The sequence below is a fragment of the Falco punctatus genome (assembly GCF_963210335.1).
Source record: "Falco punctatus genome assembly, chromosome: Z".
In the NCBI taxonomy this organism is placed as follows: Eukaryota; Metazoa; Chordata; class Aves; order Falconiformes; family Falconidae; genus Falco; species Falco punctatus.
The window spans coordinates 65713924-65741766 of record NC_137586.1 but is presented as its reverse complement, the minus strand read 5'-3'; the positions used below and the strand labels follow the sequence as shown (position 1 = coordinate 65741766).

The 27843-nt window shown below is 36.8% G+C and overlaps 1 long non-coding RNA gene across 1 annotated transcript in view; it reads right to left on the bottom strand.

The window, feature by feature from the left end:
- Nucleotides 1–1961: 1961 nt before the first annotated feature.
- Nucleotides 1962–27843, bottom strand: part of LOC308056395 — a 145150-nt gene continuing 119268 nt past the window's right edge. Inside the window, exon 2 of the long non-coding RNA XR_013924812.1 lies at nt 1962–14157. This is a non-coding gene — a long non-coding RNA (uncharacterized lncRNA). The remainder of the gene's footprint in view (nt 14158–27843) is intronic.

Sequence of the window (27843 nt, the reverse complement as noted above, 5' to 3'; positions counted from 1 at the left end):
TGCTTTGTGCTTCTAATTGATTGACTTATGTATTTTTTATTTTTTCTGTATTCTTTAAAATATGCCACTGATTCTTGAATTTTCTATACTCAGAAATTCTTCTGAATTATTGCCTGTTGTCCTCTTATAAAAAAATGGGCAATGTTTCTTCAGACCTCCATAACACACTTGCCGGTTTTAATGCCTTGAAGTCTCTACATGGCTAGTAATCTGAAGCCACAGATTTATTTTTAAAAAAGCCAAACCCGAACAAACAACAAACAAACAAAGAAAAAAGAAAGCAGCTAAGTTTGAGGTAGGTAATGTAGCAAGCTTGTCCTCTATAAAAGGAGGTTTAACTGGATTTTTTCTATAAAGGTTTGTAGGCTAATGGTAGAACAGTTTTGCATTCAGTCGTTTTATTGTTGCTGCTACATACCCATTTCTTCCCGTACAACCTATTGCTCAGCATAGTAAAGTGAAGGGAGTAGGATTTCACTTCCATTTTGAACTTGCTGTAAGCCCTTTCTTTTTGAACACTATCACTGACCAACAGTTTTAGATGAAAGATGGGTATAATTTTATTTTACAATAAATGTATAAGCTGCCACTATATTATCACTTTCCTATTTTTTTTTTTTTCATTGCTACAGATATATAACTGTAGCTCCCTCTTGCAAAGTAAATCTAGTCTTGATGATGTAAAACTTACGGCATTTCTTGATCCCATTATAGATTTTTTTATATCAACATTAATTTTACTTATTGTCATAGATGCATGGCAGCTTGAATTAGTGATCATGTTTTGATGCCATGAGCTGTTACTAATTAGTATATGATTGACCAAAGATTGGCCTCTGAGTGCATTTTAACTTATTAGTGTGTATATGTGTGTGTATACACATACACATTCAAATATGGGACAGGTAATACTCTCTTGCTCACTTCGCTTTTCTTTTTATTTTTTTCAGGCTTTCTTACACTAAGAGTTTTTAAATGGCATCAGTAAAAAGCTACTTCTTTTTTCACACATTTCCTATGAATGTACTCTGGCATTTATGTATGTACATATAGAGTATAATATATTTTTTCCCTCCATTCCTTCTCAATCATTTTATTTTTATGCAATGAACGAAAGATTGATTACCATATGGGGACAGAAATAAACCAGTTTTTGCTTTTTTCACATATTTTTGCATTGCCTGTATAAAATATGCAGAAGAATGTAGAAGCTGTATGAGAATTATGTGAACAGAGTGTTTGCTTTGTTTTAAGGCCTATTTAGGAATTACAAAGTTAAAAAAAAATTCATCTAAAATTATAAGAAGTAATAATGCTTCCATTAAAGTAGTGAAAATCACCAAAAAGCATTTAGAAGTTCATTGTTTAATTTTGACTGAATGTATTACATCCTAACATTTGCTATATTCCTCACTGGTTTGTAGAAAGGAGAAAAATCACACTAGATTTCTTTCCAGAATTAATGGATGTCGGCACAACCTTTACAGCTACTCTTGTTAAAAGAGTTTTGGAAAGCCAAAGACTAAATGGGTGAGAAAACTGTTTTTTCCAGTACAGGTCTAATCAACACTGGTAAGTAAAAAAAAAAGAAAATTATCCATATAGCTCCATGTGTTCTCTTTTGGCCATTTATCTTCTGTTATTTAAGGCTGTCAATATGTTCAAACCCACTAAACTCACACTTCATATCCCTGAAAAATTCAAGTGTCGCTCATTATATCATTGCCAGCTATATCAATTCCTTTCTACAGTAATTACCTCGAATCTTTGTAAATGCTGCAAACCGACAAATGGCACAATCAACAAAAATCAGCTTTCAAATGTACAAATGGATTAAAAAAAAATGCAGAATTTCATGTATATCTTTTAGTTTCTGTTTAATACACTGATCTTGGAGCTGTTTGTGGCTGAGAAGATAAAGGTTGGATTTCCTTTTTTTTTTTCCTTTTTTTTTTCCCCCTCCACTCTTTAAACTGTTTTAGCAGTACTTACACTTCAGACCCAGAGAAATGTCTTTGAATCAGCAATATATATTTATTTCAGCCTTCAGTGGCGATTCACAAAACAAGCATGAGATGAGAATGGAAAGGGGAGGCCAGTGGAGAAGAAGCAAAGAGGTGGAATAAAAACCACAGATGTGGGGGAAAGCAGGAGACAGACATTAGAAAATAATACCATCTTTAGTGTTTTGTTACGATAACATGCTGGTTCTCTATTCCTGCTTGAAACTGCTTTCAATTCTTTAAAACTCTTCATTACACACTTAGTAAGTCAAGACATGATATCTCTGAAGTATATTTTCCATAAGCAACTCTCAAGTTGAGTTCAAGAGAACTTCCATGAGTTCATTACCTTCTCATGAAATAAATTTATTTATAAGGGCTTGCATAACAGTACTAGAGATTGACAGGAAAATATGTAAGTGTTTGGAAATGACTTTAAGGAAAGATATCTTGATATTGAATCTTAGCTCTGTCAAATAATATTTACCTAACTCATAGAACGATTATGAGAATTAATGTTTGCACACTTCTGTATTCTGCAAGTGACAAGTGCTATCAAAAGCCATACTCTTTTTTCAGCCATTGGCAGAATTTTATTTGCATGCAGCTTCTGGGTTGCAAGTTGACAATAAGTAGTTGTGGTATATTTAAGCTTGATTTCATACTTTGTTGATAACAAAACAGTGCAGAAACCAATACTGACAGAATTTTCTTTCAATTAAAAAGCAATACTGAAGGTGCCATGTTTTAGAGGGATAGATTTATAATGTAAAGTCATTAGTTCAGTCTTGAGTATATTCTAATAAAACTGCTGAATCATGTGTGCTTGTTTGATTTGCCTTAATTTGTTAATTTAAGGACTTCAGTAGTACTATGCTAATACACTAGGAATACAGAAGATAAAAATGAGGTTAGATGCATGATATGGTGAGGCAACTTTCACTATTTACATTGCTGCAGAGGCATCCTGTAGAAAATATTAAATGTATATACAATAATATTAGTAAAATAGAATTAATAGTAATATTAAATTTACACCCATTATTCTGGTGTATGCCTTGCTGGAAACTTGTAATGGTTTTGCTGTTCCATTGAAACAGACCATCTGTGGAAAGACCACAACCAACACTGTCCAGACGAAAAAAAATCTGCAAGGAAAGACAGGGCAGTATTAAACACCAGCTGGAGCAAAAGATTCTAGCAGCCTCAGATGATAAAATGGACCTGTGTTCAGGGAAACAACTAGCTGTCAGAAAGCACTCAGACATTGTTCTTACTTCTGTGGCCACGTTTGATAACAGAATGATTGGCTTTTGTTTTACTTCAAGTTGATGTTGTCTATGGGTGACAGAGTGATAAATGCTACTTAGATGTGAATTTTGTTTCTGTGTATGGGTTATATGAAACTTATGCTATCTTACAACTTTGTTAACTTAGTGGCGTGGCATCTAAACTTTGCCTAAAATAATTGCTTATTTTAGTCAGAGCATCTTCTGATTCACAGTTCAGGAAAGTCAGCCTTTGATATATGGGAAATACTATGTTGGATTCTCTACTGTTTTTGACATATGCAGAAAGGGTTGATTCTTCACCTGGAAAATACTATAGCTGTACAAGGCTGGGGTCCAAGGCTATAATTTGGAGAGGAAGATGAGGGGGAGAAATAATCATTATGCTCTTGTGCCATTCTCCAGCCACATGAGTAATCTTTATTTATCTGGAAATGGTTTGCTTTCTCAGTCAGTTAAACCAGGGGCACCATTCATGTCTGTAGTTACAGACCTGCATCTTGCTGGATACAAGTTTAAACTAGAAACTTAACAACTGGTAACCCATTCAATTGAAATACATGGGGTTTGACTTTGGTCTTTTTTTGTCAGTTTGATCAGTATATGGAAGAACTCTTTCACAGTATTAATTCATTTTCCCCTCATTACAGAAATAATTGTACAAACTGTAGCTTTCATCAGACAAGCAAATATTTAAAAATATATTGATGTATACTACTCCCCTTTTTGCCTTGGAGATGAAGTTATTTGGCCTTAATTATTAATACAAACAACGTGCAGGACAATGAATTAAAGATAACTTCTTCCAAATAGCTTTGTATAAATACTGTTGTACCTTGAAGCTTTGGAGTTTTCTATATCCAGTTCAGTGCCTGTCATTGTTGGCCTCCTTTCCTTTCATAATAAAACCACCTGATATAAAGTAAATAATTTATTTTACAACTACAGATTGACGTCAATCCAAATCAGCATGTCTGTTTAACAGATAATGCTGTTCTTTTCTTGTCTGTTGTGGCTTAACAGCAACATCAGTGACCCTTAGGAAATGAAATTCTTTTCTTGAGGACATACAATAAATTCAGAATTACAGTCCAGTGGGGCAGTCTTGTTATAAGCAATAATCTCAAGTCCAGAACAAAAAGCTGTATGTTTAGACTAAATTACAAATTACTCCCTTGAGGAAAGGCAGGTCTGCTTTAATGGTGAGGTTGCTGATTATGCTAAAATGGTAATAAATAACACTATTTAATCCATCAACCTGAGTGTGGGAAAGATTGTGCTAGTAAACGTCAACTCAGGGGTAGGGAGAGAAGCTATACTAAAAATTGAAAGCAGTTTTTATGCATCATTCTGTAACTAAATATCAAGTTCATCTATCAAAATAATTAGCTTTCTGAAAAGCCTGTTGCTTTTGTACTTTGTTATTATCATAGCTTCTCCCCAGCTCTTCATTCATATTAAATATGTAATTACTTTTCTAGTTTGTCTTACTTTTGCTAGTAACATTAAACATAGAATACTGAGGATGAAGGGTAAAGAATGGGAGAGAGCAAAGTATATTTTACATTTCACTTTAAACTGCTAACGGATAGCACTTCAAAAATGTGTAGAAAGCTCTTCCCTTCCCCCAAATAAAAGTCTTTAAAATGCAGAATAAGAACTCGTTTTTGGCTTCGGCTAAAGTAATCTATAATTAGCTGCTGGTACCTTGACACCTGAATGTTTGCCTGCCCTACAAATAACTGCAGACATTCAAGGATGGATTGACTTAGACACTGAATATTTTAAATGGCGTTAGTAAGTATTGCATATATGTGAAAGTTTAGCTTGATTGCTATAGTCTTGAAGTCAGCTATCATTTAGGTCCAGGCAGAGAATATTATATTTTTCAGTCAAGCAGCAAGGAACACCTGCTAAGACTTGTGACCAGGTCTGCCCAACCTATTTAGAGCAGGCAACTGGTTCACAAAATGGAGCTTCCTTTGCTGCTTGTGATCAAATACATTGCTACTGCAAAAATGCTTATTTTGGATTTGAGTTTTAGTTGTTTGGTATTTTTGGGGGTTTTTTTGTTGTTTTTTGGTGTTTTTTTGTGGTGTTTTGGTTTTGTTTTGGTTTGGTTTTTTTTTGTATTGGGCAAAATTATCTTATAAACAGGTTAAAAACTTTTCATTGCAATAATTTAAATACTTGTTTAAATGCTAACCTTATGAAGACCACCTTAAAGTGGATATAAGTATAATATGGGGTGTCTGTTTCCTGTTTCAATGACCTATAAAATCACCTCTTCAGTGCAAATATTTCAACTACAAATTTCATTCTGGGTCAATATTCTTTGATGTTCACATAAAGTTTTGGTATTTACTGGAGAGTGCATTGCAGGTATCTTCAGAAGGGGAACAAACAAACATTATGGTTCTGATTGTAACAATGTTCCATTCATTACTCACTGGAATGTCTGTGAACTGTGTATGGTTTACCTACCTATGCTTGTTAGAAGTTTATGCTACTGAACTGCATGGATGCCTTCCCTCTTGCTGTATGTACTAGTAATGGTGAAAGAGTTGTCACTGAGAGAAAAAACTGTCTTCTCAAATTTTGCTTTCTGTCAGGTGGGACTTGAGTGGATAATGAGTTTACCAAGAGTGAAAGATTACAAGCAGGAGGGAGTTTGGTGGAATGGAGCAGAAGAAAGAGGGAATTTTAAATCTGAGATGAGAAGAAGCTGAAAGATGTATTTTCTATGCCCATCCTTAGCATAAATACTACATTTTCCCTTTTTAAGTTTTATTGCTGATGCATTCTACTTACACATGCCAGCTGGATTATGTACAGGGAAAACAGCAAAAACCAGGAGGTTGATCCCTAAAGGAGAGTCACAAAACATTGCATTAATTAAGTTGCAGAGCCTATAACAACTGCAACATACAATCTGAACAAAACCTATGTATTTTATTACTATATTGCTTAGTAGCTTTTGTTACTATATGTTATTATTCAATGGCTAAGGAAAACAAGGAAATACAAAAAACAGCAATACAGGTGTGTGTATCCAACACCAAATCACAAGAAGCAGGATCAGTTTTGAGAGGGTTGGCTTCCCCTTCTGTAACAAATGAACAATTTGTTCAGCAGAATTGCCTGAACTTGAACTGGTCATGTAGTTGTCATTAAAATTACACAGCACTACTTGCCTAAGCATACTCACCAGCTGATTTCCTTTTTAGTTATTTTGTTTTATTTTTCTTGTTCAGTATAAATATAAGCAATATGATCCCTCAACTGTTATGATGATGCTTACTTAGATTTAGAAGGTTTTTAATGTCTCTCCAACCTTGACATGAGCTCTTAACATTGAAACTTTGTCACAGCTTTACCTGAGATCTGACGACCTAAAGATTTCATAAACTACACAGAAATGGAAATTCATCTTTATTTCCTGGTAATCAGAGTGATTTGGAAACATTAAAGGAGGAATTGTTCTTTTTGTTCAAGTTAGCTGTTCTACATCAGCCACATTTTTCAGTGTATCTTTGACCAAACATTTGCCAGCATGCTTAGTAATGAATTTATCTATCAGTAAGATTATGTTGAAAGAAGCTGTTATCTCTGTTTCAGTGCGTGTACGTCTAGTGTTTTCTCGAGTTTTCTTCATACAAATCCCATCCACATTCCATGAGGAATCACACAGCTAGAACAGCACAATCCATCAAAATTCATAAATCTCTAATTCAATTAATTCCTCTGATTAGCACTGTTTTTCATGTATTGTACATTGATTCTTTTAATTTTATGTGGTAATGCTTGGAGTTCCAGCCCTAGCTGTGATTTCTTTACTAAACATCACACTAAGAAAATTTGTTCTTCGCCTTACACAGTTTCCAGTTTATATTTCAGCAATCTAAACACTGTACTGAGGCTTAGTACGTTACAAGGCCAGTAACAAGACAGGTCACAGGCCTGAATACATTCCAGTATGAAAGGAACCTAAGTTGTTCACCACGTGGTGACTGACCCCAGTGAACTGAGGTGGAACCTTATTTAACTATGTGAAATAGCAGTGACATCCTTGTTACTCTCACAACTTTACCACGCAAGATCGGGAATACCAAATGAGAGCTGATGAATGGCACAGTACCAAAATGTATTAAGCATTATAATAATCCCTGTCCAAGCAGTTTACCAGGAAACATACACCTTCCCCTCTAGCATTTTTTAACTTAAGGTTTTAAATCTGCACGCTTTTCTTTTTTACAGTCAACCTTAATACCTGAACACGTTAGTTTGTTTTATTTCTAACTCACTGTATCAGCTGCATTTTCTTTTCCCAGTGTAATTATTCTGGCACAAAGCTAACTGTGGTTAAGCTAACTTACTTAGCCATAAACTTATCAAATTATGTACTATACTGTAATCAATATAAAAAAATTCCAATTCTATCATCTAAGCTGTGCATAATTCCAACTGACGTAAAAAATATTTAAGAGGAGCACCCACCCTGGAGAGCATCTCTTTTTTAAGTTATTGGCAAAAGGTGCAGAATCATAGTTTAGAAAATAATTCATAAAATACTTTACATCTGTAAAACCTTGCAATGAAAAATCAGAAGGGATGGAAATCATGGCAAAAAATACCTGTAGCCACAATGAAGGCATTTTGTTTGACTAAAATCCACCACCAACACCAGTAGAAATGTGTAGGTAAAAGAAGTAGCCAATTGGTTTTTTCACAGCCTTTGCCAAGGAAAACTCAGCACTGGAAGTACCCCACAGACTTCTAGGAGTCTGCAGACACCAGTTTACAGAATATTATTATGTTTATAGACAGCCTAAGAATTTATTTTTTTTTTTAAGATAAATGCTAGAAAACAAAATGCGTAGGAATACATACCACACTGCAAAATTTATATGGGTTACTTGAAGTTAGGGTTGAAACCACTCTTTTAAAAATTATATATTTTACTTGCATTTATGTTAAGGAGGCATGCAATAACATCTCTTGTACAAACCAGTATCCACCATTTCAGTTCATAGGTTTCAGCATATTTTGGTAATGAGTTCTTTTCATAGGAATGAGACTACAGACTGCTCCCTTCTTCTATGATGTCATCCTGACATGAATTTCTTTGTCATTAAGGCTGTATATCTCTTATATTGTTCCACATAAAGTAATAGTCATCTACGTCACTTTTCTATAGTTTTCTAATGCCTGCCATCTGATTTTGTCCCACACCAAACCCTATTCATCTAAACTGGGATATGTAAAACAAATCTTCCCTATTCACCTCATTTGTCCCTGTGTGCATAGATACTCACATTTATATGGGACAAGATAGCTTTAAAAAAAATAATAAAAAATTACTGAGATCTTTTGCAGTGGAGTAACACTCCCAAAGGGGATGAAATCTATCAAACAGGATGGTCAGTGATTTCCTTGGTGGTGGCAACGGTATCCATTGTAAAGTTCCTTGCAAATTTGACTTCAGGTAGATTGGATGAGACTCCCCATCTGCTTCTGCTTTCTGTACAAATAAAGATCTGGATCTGTGTTTCCCACATCTAACAAAAGCCTTTGCATCTAGCCATGAGAAAATTACAGACATTTTTAAGTTTTTCTTTTTTTCCATTGCAGTATTTGCTTTTGTTAAAAAATTCTCAAATAGGTGTTTTCCTGCCCCTTCCTGAATATGGTATGGTGCCTAAAGTGATGTCCTCTGAATAAACCATCAGGCAGATCTTTCTGTTTGTACTTGTTTCAGGTGGCCATGGTTTGGTTTTTTTTCCTCTCCCATCCTTTTCAATTTCCTACAACTTAAGGTTTTGTTTGGGCTGTTATTGAGTGTCTGATAGCAGCAGTGTTTATTCATAATCCTTCCATTTCATTATGTTACATTTCATTTATTAAGACTGCTGAATAACTGAAAATGCATCTAAATCCCACATTTTGTTCAATTGTACGTAAGCCTTGATTATTCTTCTTTAAACAGCTTTCATTTATTTAGTGTCACTTGCTTCCAGATTGATTATTAAATAGCTATCAATGTTTCAGAGATCTATTATTTACAAGGTGCTTCTGGCTCTGCTGGCCGTTACTTCACTTACTGCCATGTTAACTGTTTCTCTCTCCCTTTTTCTTCTTCTTCTTCTTTTTTCTTTTTATAAAGTATTTCCTTCCTCAAATAAATGCAGATTTTTATTCCTATCCTTCTGGCATGTCATTTTTATCAAATGCTTGGTATTTTTATTTAGTGAAAAACTTTGTAGTGCCTATTTAGAAAGCTTAGGAAGTTATTATTATTATTGTTTCAAATACATCACCAAAATGGTCTTGATTTCATGTTTGCTATAATTTTGTCATGTTGCATTAAATGGTCTGCTTCAAATACCAGCAAGTACTAAGTTTTTGTGCCTAGTAAAATATTACTAAAGCAAATAAATCATATGGTCTGGAAAAGACTGACAATGCCATCTGAATGTAACAAGCAAAAATACCCAGACCAAGCTGATCAAGCTCAAAGAAAGACTATGCAGTACTTGTGATGAAAAGTAAACACTGAAACCCTAGGGGTTCCTAATTTAATGTTCATTATCTTAAAACCACATTTTAACAACAGATTTTCTGTGTTTAGTGTTTACTTCAGTTAAGTGTTCATAGTTTTATTTACAGCATTAATTGAAATATTCTTAAATAAATTTTCAGGGTTTATGAATAAAGCCCAATAAAGACTAGAGGTTGTATTTGTCCTTTAGCTACTCTGTGTCCATTCTGGTAGAGCAAGACAAACAAAAACCTTTCAGATCTGCATATTCTAGGTCTTTATATTGTCATATGAATCCTTAAGAGATACTGAATTGAAATTCTGTTTGCTGTGTTGTTTGTTCATAGATTTGCAGTGTAGTGGTAAAAGGGATAGCAGCAAAGAGGAAAAGGCATCCACAGGCTAGCTGATTACATGGCACTGAAAAGATTGGGTCATAAATAGTAAGATCAAGGTTGTCTTCGATTAAGTCAGCATAACTGTGTTGTATGAAAAGCTCCTAGGTCAAGGAGAATGTGTGACTCCAGGTGCTTTGCACTGCCCTTTGCCAAGCTGTATCATAGTTTGGGAGTCATTCAGATTTGTCTCTCAGAAAGACTGACAGATGCAGATGTTACAGGAAAAACCAGCAGTACCTGTTTTGCTGGTACAGCTCATCAGTTTATGAAGCCATTTTAGGAGTTTTCATAGAATCATAGAGCAACATAGGCTAGAAGGGACTTCAGACAAACTTCTGGTCCAACCTTTTGTGGGGGAAAAAAAAAAAAACCACCTAGGTGAGATTATCTAGCATTCTCTCCAATTGCATCTTGAAAACCTCCACTGATGAGAACTCTACCTATCCATGAGGAGGTTGTTCCAGAGACAGATTGTTCTCACTGGAGAAAAAAAATAAACTTCCATATATCACGATAAAACCTCTCCCAGTGCAAGTTGTACATTGCCCCTTCTTCTTTCCATGTGGCTTTTTGAGAAGGGAGAGCCTGTATTCCCTTTGTAGCTGCTCTGTAAATATGGTGATGCTGCGATGAGGTCCCCTGGAGGCTTGTCTTCTCCAGGGCAAAGAGACATTACCTGCTTCAGTCTTTCCTCATAAGGCAGGTTCTCCAGCCTTTTGATCATCTTTGTGGCCCTCCTTTGGAGCCTCTCCCGTCTGCCTGCATCTTTTTTGAACTGTGGGGACCAGAACTGGACACAATACTCCAGGTGCAGCCTGACAAGCACTGAGTAGGGTGGGATGATCATGGCTATGCTAGTAATGCTTCTGCAGCAGCAGCCAAGATCCAATTTGACTGTGTTGCTGTAGCAGCGCACAGCTGACTCAGGTTCAGCTTGTTGTGCACCGGGACTCCCAGGTCCCTTTCTGCGAGGTGCCTCAGAAGCAGCACAGATGCCAGCCTGTCCTGGGCTCTTTGGCTATGTCACCCCAGGTGCAGGACCTTGCACTTGGCTTTGTTAACTTCCACTCTTCCAGCCTGCCTGGGCTTCTCTGTAGGATGGCTCTCCCTTCCGACATTTTGACCTTACCACCTACTTTGTTGTCATCAGCAAACTTGGTTTTCATCCCCATCATGCAGATTGTCTATGAAGATGGTGAACAGCACAGGGCTTGATCCCTGAAGGACCTTGCATTTAAGAGTATGCCAGCCTGGGTAAAAGCCATTGACCAACACCCTCAGAGTGTTCTAACTCTGACCTTGACTATAAAATACCATATTTCTGGTAACTCTAATATTTTAGTTTATGAAGTGTATACACCACATGATTAACTCTAATAAGTGGCTAGTAGTCACTACTATGAATGACTGTAACTCTGAGTCTTTATAAAGCTCTTTGTCGTTTGCGAGTCCTTCATGACATGGACTTCCCAAATTTTCAGTTCCGATGAAGGCATCTTTTCACCTTTCACATGAAGAGATTTTCTGGGCTGAATTGTGTCTAGAAAGCTTTAGAAAGGATATTCTGTGTAAATATGAAACTTGGATCTTGTTTTTTTCCCTCCTGAGGGACATGATACTTTAAGGTGGAAGAAAGAAGAAGAAGCTGTTGTAAGAAGACAGACAAAGGACTTGGAGTGTGCATGCAGAAGTTCAATGCAGTCAATTTTATCCAGCAAACATGGACAGCCTGGAAACTTGAAATAAATTTTGAGATACAAGCACATTAATGCAGGCTAAACAGCTAAATACGGTTTTCAGTCTCCACTCAGTAAATAAGGGAACTTCTGGCTGCTAACTGAGGTTGGAAGATGTCCTAAGGTTTCTTAAAAGGTTGTCATGGACAAAACATTCTTGACTTGGACAATTTAACTCCTAATTAACTTTTATTGCTGCTTCAGATCGTGAAAAACAAAAAAGGCAAACAGTTTAAAAAAAAAACCAAACCCAAACACACACACAACAAAAAAGCCCTCCAAAAACATCTTAAGAAAATATGTTTTCTGCCCCTTCCTTAAACTAGCTTCAGTGTAACATGTCTCAATCCCTCCCTTGTTTGTACTCCCCTTGCTTTCCCCCAGGCTAGTCTGGCCCTGAAGTGAAGGAATGGCGGATGTGGGGTCAGCATGACATGGCTTCTTCCTTACACTCCATGCCTCTTGCTCTTGCCTTTGACTTCCCCTTCCTTCATACTTGTATTCTCTGTTCTACTCTGTGTGGAGCCTGTGGGGTGGCCCAGCTCCAGCATGGGTCCTCATAGGCCACAGTCCATTTCTGGGCACGTCCCTGACCAGGGCCGGTTGTCCCTGGGCTTCATCACTTCAGGACATACATTGTCCCTACTTCATGGAGTGCCTTCTTCCAAAAGTGCCTTCCAGCCCTGGCCTCAACAATGTCCCTCCCCTCTCCATGGGTCTCCTGCTTCTCCTCACACTCCTATGCCTCCTGTGCCAGCAGCTATGGTGCTTTTCATGTGACTGTGTAGAGGTGCTGGTGCCCATCTGATGGGCTGCAATGAAAGAAAGCAGCCTGCAAATGAAAAACCGATTAGGGAGAAACTAGGATCTAAACCAGTGCTGGCTCAGGCAGTCAGGCCAGTGCCTGCAGGAGTAGGGAAAGTTACAGTTCTGTCAGGTTGTGGCTTGTAGAGAGCTGAGTATTAATCTTGGTGAAAGCGACAAGTGGGAATAAGAAGCTGATTGCCTCTGACAATTTATGTCATTTGAAGCACAAGAACTAGATTCTATCAGTCACGTAATGCTAAAATTACCACTAAATACTTTGCAAAAGAGAGTAAATATAACACCTATGCAGCTGTCTGGTTTTGTTTTGTGATTACATGTAGGCTAATGAGAGAGAGAATGAAAACCAAACCTCCTTATTTTTCCTTATGGAAATTTGTATTTCCCCATTTGTACTTTCAATCTAACAAATAATTATTAACGTGCACTCAAATTATTTTGGCAGCAGAATGATTAAAAGTATAACTATCTGGAGAGGTCATGGGAGTTTTTATTGCCTTTGGAAGCATGGATACATGGATAAACAGAGCTGTTCAATAGAACAGAGCAGAACAAAACAGAACAGAAACTGATCTAAAATATGGAACAGATGATGATGTGGTGATCTAAAAATCATTGGGTCCCAAAGTTAGTTAAAAAACTTACTTGAAAAAATTCTGGAATGCTAAATACATATACATCTTGCTGGTTTAGTGGTGGAAGAGAAAATGTTTTAAAAAACAAAACTGAAATAGTTTTAAAGTCATGGTAGTGGTTGGTTTTTTTGTTTGTTTTTTTTTTTGTTTTTTTTTTAATAATGAAGGCTATTAAATGCAATATTTTGCAACATGAGCCGATTTGTACAATTTAAAGAGTGTCTGTCACAGAATAAAGGGTCTGTTATGGCACCTTCGACCTCCTTTTGGGATGAGCTGCATTTGACATAATTTTGATCCCTTTACTTGGAACATGGAGATTATTTCTGATTTCACAGGAAGACACCTCAGTTTAATGAATCTGTGGAATCTGTCTACTTAAAGCATAATATGACTGATGCCCATTTTTTATAACTTCAGTATTTGTTTTTTATCTATAGCATAATTGTATCTATAGCTAGTGAAAAATTCTGTAAATATTTACATTTGGGTTTTATTCACTGAAGAGTAAAGACTTAAAATACATTAACTTTCGTTTGTCACATACTTCTAAAGCTGTTTGTAATTAAAACACATGATAATGGGGAAAAATAGTCTCTTGCTAAGTGGACATGAGATGTGCTTAATTGGTAAGAACTGAAATGAAAACTATAGGAAAATATGATTGTTATAAAGTATAATCTAAAGCAGACTTTCAACATTTAGAAAATACTGACCTGTATCCATCCATGGCCTGGATGAAGGGACAGAGTTTACCCTCAGCAAGTTTATGACTTATACAGAACTGGGAGGAGCAGCTGATGCACCAGAGGCTGCACTGCCATTCAGTGAGACCTGGACAGGAGAGCTGGGTGGAGAGAGACCTCATGGAGTTCAGCAAAGGCAAGTGCAGGGTCCTGCCCCTGGGGAGGGACAGCCCCAGGCACCAGCACAGGCTGGGGGTGACCTGCTGGAAGGCAGCTCTGTGGAGAAGGACCTGGGAGTGCTGGTGGGCAGCAAGGTGCCCATGGGCCAGCAGTGTGCCCTGGTGGCCAGGAAGGCCAGTGCGATCCTGGGGGGCATTAGGAGGATGGTGGCCAGCAGGTTGAGGGAGATGATCCTTCCCTTCCACTCTGTCCTGGTGAGGCCACATCTGGAGTGCTGTGTCCAGTTCTGGGCTACCCAGTTTGAGAGAGACAGGGAACTGCTGGAGAGGGATTAGAAGGATGCCACAAAGACAATCAGGGGACTGGAGCACCTCTCTTATGAGGAAACATTGAGAGAGAGAGCTCGGTCTGTTTCACCTGGAGAAGACTGAGCAGGGATCTTATGAATGTCTACAAATATCTTAAGGGCGAGTGCCAAGAGGATTGGTGAGACCAGGTTCTTTTCAGTGGTGCCCAGTGACAGGACAAGGGGCAATGGGCACAAACTGCAACACAGGAACTTCCACCTGAATATGAAGAAGAACATTTTTACTTTGAGAGTGACAGAGCATTGCACCATGCTGCCCAGAAATGTTTCAGGTCTGCTTCTCTGGAGATAATAAAATAATTTTCCTAGATGTGATTTTGTGTAACCTGCTCTAGGTGAACCTGTTTTAGCAGTGAGTTGGACTAGGTGATCTCCGGAGTTTCCTTCCAGCCCTGACTGTTTTTTTATTCTGTGATTTGTAGTGTTGAAGAATATATTTTTAAACACTTGGATGTCATTTCTTCACATTTTTCATGGCTGGAAACACATTGTAGTGTTAGTTTTAAATTTGAAATAGGCAGATTTTAAAAATGGAAGTTCTATATATACTTATTAAATCAGATGGCCCAGCATGAAAGCTAGACTAACTTGTGAAATTTTTTATGTACCACCATATTGCATTTATGACTCTACTAAATATGTCTGGGTTTTTTCCATGATTACTTCAGTTTTAGTGTAGACACTAAACCATATAGATTTTAATAGTCATACCGATGCATTGAAAAATGTATCATTGACCAATTATTTACTTCTTTACTTTTAGTTAGTCTAAAGTGAGTGTTAAAGAAGTTACAGATTAAAAAGGTAAAATGCATTGTGTCAACCCAAATGACACCACTGTTTTGATTAAAGCATGCAGAATACTTTACTTACCTTTACATGTGTTCTTTGATAGGTTACTCTTGCAAAAGCAATGCCGTTGCCAGATGGCATAAGTATTTCAAGCATTGCTATAGCTCATTGTCACTGCTGCTAGCGAAAATTACCTTCAAAGCTAATAATTTACTACAATGAATCTAGCAACTGCAATACAAAGTTTTGGCTGGCTAAGCTGCACAGTGGAGAAAGACATTTAGTTTAATATTTGGTAGGGTACTTCAAGGGCCTCCACTTCAATTCCTTCTTCAATTCCTTCTCTCTGCAACTCACTTTCCTGTTAAGGTGATTTAAAATGAAAACAACAAAAAATGAAAGCTGTTGTTACTAATTTACTCTTGACTGACAAAAGAAAAAAATTCTCCTCAGAGGAGGATAATTCTTAGCCCGGCCTCCTAAAAAAGTAATTTTAATGCACTTATACTCTTTTGTCTTCTTGATAACTAAACAAACAATTCTTACTGAGTTATTAAGTTTATCCTACCTTGTGGAAATCAGCAGGGTAATGGGTAATACTCTTCTCAAGATCAAGTCTGTTGTCATCACCTGAAAGAGGCAGCAGCCATGTGCACTAGTTGGCCAATAAACTCATTAATTCAAACCAGTCGCAGGATACACTGCTGCTTACTCATACAAAAAGGAGACAAAAGGGAGCCAGGGCACGAGGATGTGTGTGAAAGACTGGTAAAGAGCTGTCCTGAGAAAAGGGAGAAGCAACTGGTGTGTTGGGAAAATCTGTGAGACACAATTTGGTATAGGACAGACTTTGCTTCTCTGCCTGTGGAGTAATTTGGGTTTTAGCTATGAAGGTTATTAGCCATGTCAAGGGTTTCACTTTCTGTTCCTGGTAATTTTTCAAAGTCTTCTTCAGTAAAAGAATGAGATGTGAGATAACGCAAGGTAGAGTCCCCACCCTGGAAGTATAAGCTGAAATCAAATGTGACATGAGTATAAAAAAGGAAGGAATGGGGGGAAAGCTAAAAAGATTGTTTAAAAGTAATAGAGAATATATACATATGATAAGCAGCTGTTCTACCATACCCCAACAAGCTAGCTTCTATAAGGCTGGCAGGAATGCTTCACCCAGAAGTTATCTTTTTCTAACTGCAACTGTAAAGGGAAAATAGCTGAACATCCAGAAATCCCCTCAGGGTAGTGCTAATTTATATATATATAATTAATATCAATCTTTCTACTTGATTTTAAAATTAAAATTTTTATCTCTTTTACTCTTGCAATACTATTAGTGGTTTCTTTCAACTATGTTAGAAGTGAATGTTCAGAAGGAATTTGTAGAATAAGAGTAGTGTAGGTAACATAAACTATATAATGAATTTTCAGTTAAATATGATTTTCCTGAATTTATGTCTTTCTTACGTAAAAAAGAATCATTACAAGGATTCTTCACCTTGTAGGGAAGTGACAGCTGAGAAAAAACCCTGAATTCTGATTTCATGTTCTGGTACTGCAGCAGAAAAAAATGTATTTTTTATGATTTTTTTTGAGAGTTCACACATCCATTTTGCATGTTGTTATTGTAATATTCTGCTGGTTGAACAGAACATTGGCAGTTTTTTTCTGTATACACCCCAGCAGACAAAAAAATAATTCAGAAATCTGATACTGCAAACCATGGACCAGCCAATTAAAATTATGCTTTTGCACAGAAATACATGAATATATAGTTACATGTACAACTAATTGTTATGAACATGCAAATAAGCGTTTAATAGCTCAAGGGCTAGAAGCATCAGTGTGACTTAGCAGCCTGTGTTTCACTGACTTTAGAAATTATGCAGAATAGCATTTCATTGGTGTGGTTTAAAAAATAGAAAACACAAATCTGTGTGCAATGATTACTACTGTTGTGCAATACACATTGGTAAAAAGCACATTAGCTTGAGAAATCTCATTTGGTTTCTTTTACCTACAGACTTATAAAAGGGTAAAGGATACACGAACTTACTGACGTTTTTGGTACTTATTGTGGTGAAAGAGCCTAAACGCATCATTCAACATGCATTAGGACCTCAGATACAAAATGCTGAGTGTCTTCCCTTCACCTCTCTTCCAAGCCCTCACTTGGTACAGCTTTCCCATTCAGGATCAGATGCTCAGACATGTGTTCAGGTTGAAGGTGTCACTGCTATTACTGTGCACAGTAGCAGATGACCTTAATAAACCAATAGTCTGAGATACTTTTTATCTCAGAAATAGACATGACACAGCTGAAGGAGGAAAGAGGCTGGGAATGAGACATGCTTGTATTGTTATCTCATGTTTTACCGTGCAGTGGCTCGTAAGCTTGCAGGCAGTCTAATACTCCTAATCTATCTTTATAACTAAACACTTGCAAATTTCAGCCAAGGTGAGACAACAATAACCCTAACTTCTTTCTGGTGACTAACAGACTGGATTTCAAGCAATTTCACAGCTCAATAAAATGAACAACCCCATGTCACCTCTGGCTATTTTTGTTATTTCAGGACATCTACCATAGCTACCTCACTTGCAATTTCTGGACTGATTTCTTTTTATTTTCAAACACAAACAAAAACAACGGAGTAATTTAGCTCAATGAAGACCAAAATCTTAACTTTTCTAATGATGATGCATCTTAAGCCAACACCTTTAAAAAATTTCCTCCTGGTTTTCACACTTCTATATGCCATGTTCTTCCTGGGTAGTAACTCAGTCTAAGCCTACGAGTTGGGAATTGGCATTATTATGATTTCTAACCTTTTTGCATTTGCATGAGAACAGCTGATCAACCATTTTCCTCAATGGCTTGTGCTTTCTTCTACAGCTTTGAAGTATTTTTAAGCATATTAAGATAGATTTTGAAAAACACACAAAGTTCATATATGGTGTTTATTTTTCTTTTTTAATGAAAACTGTCAGTTCATTGATTTACTTGTGATAACATTCTAATTTTGTGGCAACTGCTCAGAATTTTTTCCACTGTTTCTCAAATGCATATTAATTATTAAATGCTTTGTGATACATCAAAGGGAGATGTTATATTGTCATGTGCACAAACACTGATGGACTTGTTTTTGGGGGGTTGGAGGTAGTTTTTATTAGATCCCACTTGGCAGTTTATCAACTTTACTGCAGTTATTTCAGCTGTAAAGATTTCTCTATTCTCATAAATGCTCAGCAACAATTATCTCAAGGTATTTGATGTATATGTCAACACAATTTTTCCCTTTCAGAGGCTTTTTTTATGAACTAAATCCTTAATTCAATTTAAATGTGCTCAATATTTTGTAATACCTGTTTTTAGATATATCCTCTGGTGTTGCACCCATAATATAATGTAGTCTTAAAAGGTGGAATTTAGTTATTTGAATGAGTTTATAATGATTTTTTTTACATGACAGACACTTGTCCATGCAATTGATTTGTGAAGAAAAAGTCAAAATATGGGTTAAAACAGTGTTAAGCCAATTTAAAGGATCTATTTGTATGTTACAGCACTTTATCAATACAGTCCCAACTCTGGGGAGCTCAAAGATCTGCCTTATCACAGCTGCTCTTCCAAATTTACAAAATGTGTTGTTTTCAGAATAGTTGTGGATGTCAAGTTAATTCTGCTTAGAAGAGTTCTTAGCAGAGAAGTTCTAGGTCTGCTGTTTAGGTACAGTTTGGTAATTTGAAAGAAGGCATTGTTACCCTATATATCAGAGCACTACTGCCTTAGGAATATATGAATGTGTGAAGACCTGTAATATGAGGGCAACGGAGTGAGTATTATTGGTAAGCAGCTGAATCTTCTATTATACTGGGGATATAACAGTTCCAGAAACTAATGCATTCCTGAAGTTGCTATAGTCATCAGAACCCACAGACCTGTTGTCTGTATGACCACCTATTGTAGTAGTCTAGAGGGGATAGTTATCCGCAATTTATTTGCAATGTATCAGCAGATGAATTTTACAGAACTCTATGGATGGTCAAAGAACTTGGATTTGTGAAGTGCCAAAGAAATTGAAGGTCTGAAGCGATGTTCTGCTTTTTAAAATCTGCGAACTTAGGCAGTTACTCAAAAGTTTCCTAAAACAAGGCAGATGTCCTTCAATAGAAACAGCATATAATTAAAGACTAGCATGTCACACACACGAGCTGTCGGTGATACTCAAAATTTATTTTTGTCCTTACCTTAATAGCTAGCATTTCGTTTTTCAACAGAACTGGTAATGGTAATGGGAAACATACAGCTATATGTTTTCCAGGATGATTACTTTAAAATGGAAACATTAAATATTATATTAAAGTACAGAGTAAGACTCAAGCCAGTTTTTCTATTGTAATAACATTGTAGTACGTTAATAGAACATACTGTTTTGTACAGAGCCGAACATTTGTTTCAAGTGCAACATCTAATAACATGGTAAAGCAGGAGTGAAACTAACAAATGTAGGTTTTACCTACAAGATGTAATCATTCAACTAAATGTGTGTCTGACTTTGCATGAAATCAGACAAAACCTTAAGACACTTTCTTTTAATTACTCTAATGGGTCTTTTATTTCCCAAAGTATTCTTTTTGAACTTTTGCCATGTTTCCTAGTGCAGTAGATTTTGTATGAGTTTATATAGATTCTTACAATTTCCATATTATCACTATGAAAGTTTAGTATTTGACAAGCAGATATGTTAGCATGTGAGACAGGAACTGAAAATTAAAGTGACTTTATGGCTCTTCCATGTCTTCATCCTACATCCATTGTCTTCCAAGGGGCCATGGTAGTCCTCACTTCTGAGTCATTTTAGCTATACCTGTTATTCTTTCATCCAGGTCTGCATCAGAGTTTAAAAGATGAGTAAAAAAGATAAAAAAGCCAGTCCAAAGGTGAACACATACTTGCAAAATTTCCAGTTGTCCTGATTTTAAACTTACTACAATTAGGTATGCTCAACAGAGCAAAAAGTTTGAAAGCAGTTCTTAAAATAGAAGTAAACGTTTAAAATATTGCAGCAGATCAGAAATTATATCTTCTGAATGCACCAATTGCTACTTTAGCATAAATTTGGGCAGAGATGACAAATTCAAAGTAGAATGGGCTACCTTTCCCCACCTGACTTCTTCTGATCTTTACAGTAAGATTAGGTCACGATGCCTGTTTCTCCAAAAGGTTTTCCAGATCAGACTTCCTGTGGCTTAACTCCAACCAGCAGCTGAGCCCCACACAGCTTCCCACTCACTCCCCGCAGTGACATGGGGAAGACAATCCAAAGCGTAAAAGTGTGGAAACACGTGGGTTCAAGTGAAGACAGTCTAATAGGGAAAGTAAAAGCCACACTGGCAAGCAAAGCAAAATAAGGCATTCATTCACTGTTTCCCATTGTCAGGGAGGTGTATTGCAGGGCCATCCCCCAGAAAGCAGGGCTCCATCAGGCACAAAGGTTACTTGGGAGGACAAACACCACCACTCTGAATACTCACCTCTTCCTTCTCCTTCCCTCAGCTTTTAACTGCTAAGCATGACACTATAGGGTATGGAATATCCCTTTGGTCAGTTGGGGTTGGCTGTCCTGGCTGTGTCCCTTTTCAGCTTCCTGTGCACCCCAGCCTGCTCTGGGGGACAGTGTGAGAATCAGAGAAAGCATTGATGCCATGTTAGCATGGTTCATCAATAACTAAAACATCCGTGTTTTATCAACACTATCTTCAGCAGAAATGCAAAACATGGAACCATACAAGCTACTGTGAATAATTTTAACTCCATCCCAGCCAAAACCAGTACGAGACTTTAAGTATTAGGAAAACACACTTGAGTATGTGCTCTAAAATGCCTGTACTGGAAATGTCTTTACTGGAAATCTATAGAAGCCTAGCATATTATTTGATGCCTGTAGTACAGAATTATTATTGAAGGTCATCCTGGCCTTGCTGCCTTATTGATGGAATTTTTTTTCATTTGCTTCCAGGATGCCAGATTTGTACTTTTTGAATTTGACTGACAAAATCATGGAAAATATTTCATTTTAGAGGACTTTCTACAGTAGCTTTCTGAACAAATAAATCATTTTTTAATATGTACATATATCTGCAGAGTATATCTGTATGTAAAGAGCACACTTACTATTTTTACATACAGAACAGTATTTGAGTTTGCTGGAGAACATGAGTGAATGCACTAATTATTCATATATAAGACTATATTGTAACAATCCTTAAGCCTCTACTATGTTTAACTGGAAGCAATCTTTATGAATATACTGTGATAAGCTTTAGAAATTCCGCTGTGTTTGAAATGCATTAGGCTTATTCTCCACTTGCTTACATGACAAATGGCCTGCAATTACTGTGTTTTAAAATAAATCAGCTTAATATGTTCTATTTGCAGTGTATTTCAGTATTAGCATATTTTTTATGTCATCTCTATGCTTTCCCAATGCATTACCTTCTATTAAAGCTTGAACCAATGAATACTTCTCAATAAAAACCCTGATTTTTTTCCATAGAACCGTAAAAGCACTACATGGAAAAGACTACTGGAGGTCACCTTGTCCCACCTCCAACTTGAAACAAGGTTATTGCTAATGTTTAAATAGGTAATATGTGGCTCTTTCTAGCTAAACCTGAAAAAAATCTCAAAAGATAGAAGTTCCACAGACCTTTTGAGAAACCTACTTTTGAAAAGCTGCACTGTCTTCCATGTATTCATAATGTACATTTTATCCTTTCATGTTCTTTAAAATCACAAAATGTCACTAAATAAGCACAGCACTTACCTGAACCCTTTTTTTCATTATTCATTATTCAAAAACTGTAGACATTGATTCAAACACTATTCCTCCACTGAAAGGGCAAAACCCCATTATAATGATGTTGTACTGTTTGATTTCTTAGAATTTTGATTTCTTAAAATACTGATTTCTGATGACACCACAGAACATATCAATTGTGCCTTAAGATACTTTGATGATGTTATAGAAATAAACATTGCCAGTAGGGAATCCTAAAATTAATTGCAAAATCATGAGATGCAGGATCTCTGAGAGTCTGATTTTCATACAAGTATCTAGTTTGCTGATTAACTGTTATGCATAGCTAACAAGATTGAGAATTTCATAACTTTTTAGCCTAGTGAATAAATTTCAGTGGATGGAAGCAGATGTTTCATTCGTCAAAATGCTTCATGAATGATGTCAGCTTCAGCAAAGTTACGTTGCAGAGGAAAGCTAAGGAAAGTTCTCCCCTACTCCTTTTTTTCTATTAAATATTTTCATTCTTCAATTCATATTAAAGTGTCAAAAGAATTTAAAGAAAAAATCTGCAAACAATATGTTTCCACTTCAGGTTTTTTTTTCTGTTTTCTTCAGAATTTGGGAATCAACAAACTTCTGTCTTCAAAATCTGCAAACTTTACCTAAATTGAATTAATCTTCTATTCAGCTAAAAAGTAGGTTCATGTTGTTTAGATTAACTTTTTATTTTATTATTTTTATCATTTATTTTATTATTTTTATTATTTTGTATTATGTTAGGGCATTTCGATGATACTCCTCAAGGTGAATGAAACATATTTGTGCTTAAATATAAAAGAAAAAATTAAAGACCAATTCATTGGACAGTGTCCTACTTCAGTATGCTGTTCTACATGGAGTCTGCAAAGATGCATCACAAGCAGATTTGCTATATACACTTGCACTAGTACCCATCCCAAAAGCAATTGCATGGGGCACTCAGCCCAGCCCTGAGTGCATCCCACATCCCAGCTCTGCTCCGCAAAGGTGGTCCCTGAATGCTCGCTGCCATTCCAGAGTGGCTACAAAACCATGCTGAGGCTGTTTCTTATCACCCACAGAAACTTCACTGCCTTGCAAGGAGTTGCTCTGTCTCTGGCATTCTTGCTTCCAGCCAGTTTAACTACTTCTTGTCTTCTTTGTACCAAATCCTTCATTACAAATTGCCACTGTTGAGCAGTTACAATTAGAATTTCTCCTTCAACTATTAAAGGTTTTTATAACACTGTCGTAATTCATTGTCACTGCAACAAAGAACTGATGCAATTAATAAGTTTTCAGCATGTTATTGTCATCTGTTTATGGACATGTATCTTCTCCTAATAGTCTGTAAATTGAAGGGACTGCCAGTATTTCCTCAGTAAGGAAAAAGGGATTAGACAAGTTGGTCATGAAAGTTTATGAAAGCACTTTTCTGACTAACACTTCTGTGTGTAAAATAGTAACAAAAATCTTACTTTAGATCTAGTGTATTGCTTCTTGTTTAGTTATGTGCTGATATCAATAGCTCTAGGTCAGTAATTTCTATGCACTGGATCTCAGGCAAAAACATCCTGCTAGTACTGAAAGTAAACAAAACCCCACAAACTTTCACAGTCATAATTTGGTTTTATACATGAGGCTGTACATAATTTATCTGTGTTAATGATCTAGAGTAATAGTTTTATTTATTAGCAGACTATAAGAGATTTTTGCATGTCCTAGGAAAATTAATCCTATACTTTTATCAGAACAGCATACTGTCCTTTGCAAGTGGGGTGGGCAGCAGGGGCTAACAAAAGGTTGGCAGTTATGGTATTTCCAGAAGAATTAAGATAAATTACAAAATACTTAAAATATAAGAATGGTGATACCAGTAACTGCACTGAAAGAAATACAGTACAGTTCACTGTAATGTTTATGAGTGAGCAAATTCAAGAGTCCTTTATTAATCTGCTTCATGTTTTTCTGTTATACTCTTGAAAATCACATGAAAAAATTGAGTAGCTACTGGCCCAGATAGTTGCTGAAATCAGGAAATGCTGCTTCACCACAGTCGCTGTGAAGAGACATATGCTGAGGTTTTGGTACCACCACAGTGAGGTGTTGCTCAGCCTCCACCCACCTGGCTTCTAAGATGTCAGGCTGTCAGCAGTCATCTGGCTGAGACAACCTCCTTAAAGAAAGTGAAGCAGGAATGTGAGCATTCCTCACAGGGAAAGAAATTATGGCATGGGATCTCTATTAAACCTTAAAAGAACCACTACAGGAAAGAGCCAAAACCATTTTTGGAGAGTATTAAAGACTGATCAACATAAAACAAATTTTCAAAGTGTAGGAAACAAGGCTGGTGACTTCATATTTTCAGTTTAACATTTCTTTGGTTTAGAAATTAATATTTTCAGAATTAAAACAAATTCCATCCACAATGCTTTTTCTTCTGAAGAAATTGCCAAAATTTTTATAAATTTGATATGTGGGCCATACAGCAGTTTTATTGCTTTTGGCTCTCAAAAAGTACAAGAGAAGCACGAGGGACATGAGAAATTACTGGCTTAGTGTTCAGCATATACAAGATACTATAAGATAACAAACCATTCTTGTTTGCTTAGGTTTTAAAGTACATGTTAATTCTTTTGGTATAGGTTGCCAGCAGTGGGTCTTGAGAGACTTTAGCAAGATGTGGATTGCCTTTAAATATGGACTGCCTTCAAATGTTTAAGCTTGTTGTTCCTGACACATGGTTTGTTGGCAGCATGTCACCTGGTACTTTGAAATTTCTTGTGGCCCTTGAAAATGCTCTGAAAGTGAATATATAACATGCTGTAAGCAATACAGCAGACCAGTAATCCAAAAATCCAGTGAAGGGTGAAAACCGCAGGAAAAATATGTTTGCGTTCATTCTACCCATAGTAGTTCAAGTGGTATTTTTCCACTAATAAAAATTATGAGTTGGTGGGGGCTGCATAAGTCACAGAAAGTACTTGTAATTGTAAGCATCCACTGGAAATTTCTGCTGATTAATAATATTATTTCTTAACAGCAAATTACCATGTTGGCAGTTTAAATTATTTACTAATATGAGTGTAAAAAAAAAAAAAAAAAGGTGTAACTTCTGTTTCATAAGAAATAATTTAAAAAAAAAGTGTGTGTGTTATTGAATTTCTGAAGATAAGATCAATTTTCTTACCTTTAGTTTACAATGTATTTATCAGCTTTTTAACATGATAACAGCAGTGGGGATCCCAGCATAAGGAGGACATGGACCTGTTGAAGTGAGTTCAGAAGATGGCCATGAAAAGCTTCAGAGGGCTGGCACGCCTTTCCTTTGAAGAAAGGCTGAGGGAGGTGGAGTTGTTCATCCTGGAGAAGAGAAGGGTCTGGGGCTGCCTTTCAATAATTAAAGGGGGTTTATAAGAAAGATGGGCTTTAGTAGGCCCTGCAGCAATAGGACAAAGGGTAATGGTTTTAAGCTGAAAGAGGCTAGGTTTATATAAGATATTAGGAAGAAATTCTTTACTGTGAGGGTGGAAAGACACTGGAAGAGGTTGCCCAGAGAAGTTGTGGATGCCCCATCCTTGGAAGTGTTCAAGGCCAGGCTGGATGGGGCTTGGAGCAACCTGGCTTGGTGAACCGTGTCCCTGCCTATGGCAAGGGGTTTGGAACAAGATGATATTTGAACGTCTTTTTTAACACAACCATTCTATGAATCTATGATTCTATGACTATTGTCTCAAAGAATATTTTGAGATCTGAGTTTCCTCTATGGGCTACAGCGTGGATATCTGCTCCAGTGTGGTCCTTCGTGGGTTGCAGGAGGATAGCCTGCTTCACCACAGTCCTTAGTGGGTGCAGGGCAATCTCTGCTCTGCACCTGGAGCACCTCCTCCTCCTCCTCTATCATGGCCTTGGTGTTTGCAGGGCTGTTTCTCTCACATGTTTTTTCTTACTTCTCACTCTTGTAGCTGTTGCACAACTTTTTTACCCTTTCGTATGTTATTACCAGCATCGAAAATGGGCTTATGTTTGACCAGCATGGGGCGCATTTTGGGGCTGGCTGGAACTGCCTTATTGAACACAGTGGCAGTCCCTGCTCTCTACTCAGAGAAGTCATACCTGCAACCTTCCTGCCCCACCGCACCCTCTAGTACCAAAAGCTTGCTACCTAAACCCAATACACACATGAAGATGACCTGCCCTTCCATTCCCCCATCTGTTGAAGGCTAAGTGGATAGATAAACCTTATGAAGATGCAGCTGCTGTGGTCAGTAGGCAGGTCAGCCCAGTAAACAAGTGTGTGCTGCCACTAAGGATAGCCACCATCAGCTGACCAATTGTCTTACAGAAACACAGAGGTCATATGGGTGACAGCAGGTGTAATAAAATTACTGTCTAGTGGTGCTAAGTAAGAACAGCTGCCAGACTGGTAGCTGAGACAGAAGCATTACTATTATGTAGCATTCAAATTGCAAAAAGGTTGCTCTTGTCCAGCTTTGAAGGTGATGATGAGTGTAATGAAGGGCAGTGGGTCAGAGGCCACAGAACTGCACTATCACAAGTAGCAGGCATGAAAAAGCGAATAGTGTGGAACTTTCCTGTCCTGCCTGAAGTTAGGAAACAGACTGGTTTCAATGCAGCATTGCACACGCTTCTCCAGCCCCTTTGACATTTAAGCTGTATGCCCTTTGCAATCTGTTCTGCTTTCAGCTTTTTGAGTGGCGGAGTACTTTTGAACTGTAATAGGAAATGAGAAGTAATACATTATTAATAAGTAAAGTTCATTATCAGAAAAATGAACAAGGGACAATGTTTTTAGTGCTAACTTTTAGATGAAGACAATTTTCTAAAGATTTAGTAATTCTTTTCTGATCTACTTTGGAGTCCTTCAAACAGTATCTGGGGATTTTCAGCATCTTTATGTAAATCAATGTGTAAATTAATCTTAAACCACTGTATATCTTGACAGTAAGGGAAACTCACTGCACAAAGTGTGGACCCCTACTTCAGATACATCATATTTTACTTAGCAGATCCTGTAAGTGAAGTTCACTGGGGGTGTGGGGAAAAATATCAATAAATATTTTAGCTTTTTTTTCCCAGTCCTATGAGTATTGAATAAACAAATGAGATTCAGTGGACTTAAACAGTAAGATTTACATGAATACTAATACAGCTATATGTTGTATAAGGACATACTTAAATGTAAGATGGTATATATTCTAGTCCAGTAAATTAAATCTGTAATTTCAAATATATACTGCTTTGCATTTAATATGTAGCCAATGTTTTCATGTCACCACTTATTTTGTACTTTGTACCATTTGTATTAAACATTTAGATAATGTTTATATTAATTTATATTCACTGGCTTAAAACAGCTTTAAAATACAGGTTAAGATGCATTTTTCAGTTAGTTGACAGTTAATATTGGCTTTTAAATATTTTTAAATACCTAAAATACTAGATTGCTAATGTTTGCTATAGATAATCACTAGGGAAGCTTACCATATGCAGCCATGGTGTTAAAACTTTACCAAGTAGTACAAAAAACATTAATTAGTCTCATTTCAAATATG